The 1724-nt window shown below is 41.3% G+C and overlaps 1 long non-coding RNA gene across 2 annotated transcripts in view; it reads right to left on the reverse strand.

Moving 5' to 3' along the window:
* Nucleotides 1-509: 509 nt before the first annotated feature.
* Nucleotides 510-1724, reverse strand: part of LOC139026025 (uncharacterized) — a 4567-nt gene continuing 3352 nt past the window's right edge. For both annotated transcript variants that reach the window (XR_011477735.1, XR_011477734.1), the window contains one exon: nucleotides 510-677. This is a non-coding gene — a long non-coding RNA (uncharacterized lncRNA). The remainder of the gene's footprint in view (nucleotides 678-1724) is intronic.

A 1724-nucleotide genomic window follows, 5' to 3' on the forward strand; every position in this document is an offset into this window, starting at 1 on the left:
CATGAGTGAAGCCTGGAGCCGAGCCTACCGAAGCTGCTACTGTGATACTCAACGTCAGCTAACGTATCACCCTAATAACCCACGTTGAGGTAGACTGTGTAGACAAACAGACTGCGTTGTGTATGGACTGACGTGTCTACCCACCCAGCTAAATATACAACCACATGTTCATTGTTCACCAGACAGTTAGAGTTAACGTTGTGCAGGTGTGTCATGTTGATACGACCAGCACCAGTAGTTTTTGGTTAGTGACGGAATGAATTTGCAGCACTGTGCTGACTGGCTGCACAGTAATACACTGCACTGTCTGTCGGGTTTATCTCAGAGATAACCAGGGTGGCTTTGGCCTTGGAATGACCTGTTAAGTTGAACCGTGTTTCATAGTTCTTCTCAAGAGTTGGGTTTATATAGTGCAGTGTTCCAATGAGTTCCATGGTCGTCTGTCCTCCCTTGTCCCTCTGTTGGTACCACAACATGTACGGGTAGTTGTTGTCGCCATGGTGACAGTCCAGGTGTGCCTCTCTGTGTTCAGGTGTCCTCCTCAGGAGGTGTTGAGGAGTCTGGCGGATGAGGAGAGAGGAGGAGAACACCACCTCCTCTACAGAGGGGAGGAAACACTGTCAAGAGGACATTACGGAGACGCCACAGTGGGTATAATGTATCTCTGTGACTCTTACCTGAGAGGAAGGAGAGAGAAACGATGAACGTGGTAAATACTTTGAACATGGTGACTTTTTTTGTGTGTAGCAGACACTAAGACAAATGAAAAGGCTGAGGTAGGAACTCAATGATAATTCCCCAAATATTTGCCAATAGAAAATGACAAGGATGTCATGTATTTCCACTACAGTTTAATGTACATCAAATTGGCATCATGTACTGCCTAGCACATAGCAGCCTTATATAGGAGCTCTATACGTCAGGGAGGCAGGTCATGTGGCAACTTGCTGTTCCTGGTAACAATAACTGTATGTTTCTGTTCTAATCAATAACTTCTGTTACTGTATCAGATAACTTCTGTTCTGGTACTCCAATCCAACTTTCTGTTCTGTATCCAATGAACTTCCTGTTTCATGCAATACCTCGTTCCTATAATAACCTACTGTTTCATGCCTCATCAATACAACTCTGCTGTTATCCTGGTAATCCAATAAACTCTTCTCTGTTCCAGTAGTTGTCGTCAATAACTTCTGTTATTGTTATCAAATAAACTTCTGTTCGCTGTAATCATAACTGCTTTGTTCTCTAGTATCAATACCTTCTGTTCAACTGTAATCAAATAACTTCGCTGTTCTGTATGCAAATAAGCTTACTGGTTCCGGGTTCAATACTCTGTTATAATACTTACGGACAATGAACCCTGTTCATGTATCAGACTAACTTCTGTTTACTGTATCAATAACTCTGTTTCTGTATACAAATAACTCTGGTTTCTTGTGATCAATAACTTTGTTCTGTATCAATAACTGTCTGTTCCTGTATCAATATAACTTCTGTTTCTGTATCAATACTTCCTGTTCCTGTAGTCAATAACTTCTGTTCATCGTATCAATAACTTCTTTTCCTGTCTCAATACGACTTTCTGTTCCTGTATCAAATAACCGTTCTGTTCCTGCTATATAGCCTCTGTCCGAATAAACATATGTCTGTTCTGGTATCAATAACTGTTCTGTCTTCTGTATACAATAACTTCTGTTTCTGTATCAACAGTAACTTCTGTTGGT

The sequence above is a fragment of the Salvelinus sp. IW2-2015 genome, unplaced genomic scaffold, assembly GCF_002910315.2.
Source record: "Salvelinus sp. IW2-2015 unplaced genomic scaffold, ASM291031v2 Un_scaffold3758, whole genome shotgun sequence".
NCBI lineage: Eukaryota > Metazoa > Chordata > Actinopteri > Salmoniformes > Salmonidae > Salvelinus > Salvelinus sp. IW2-2015.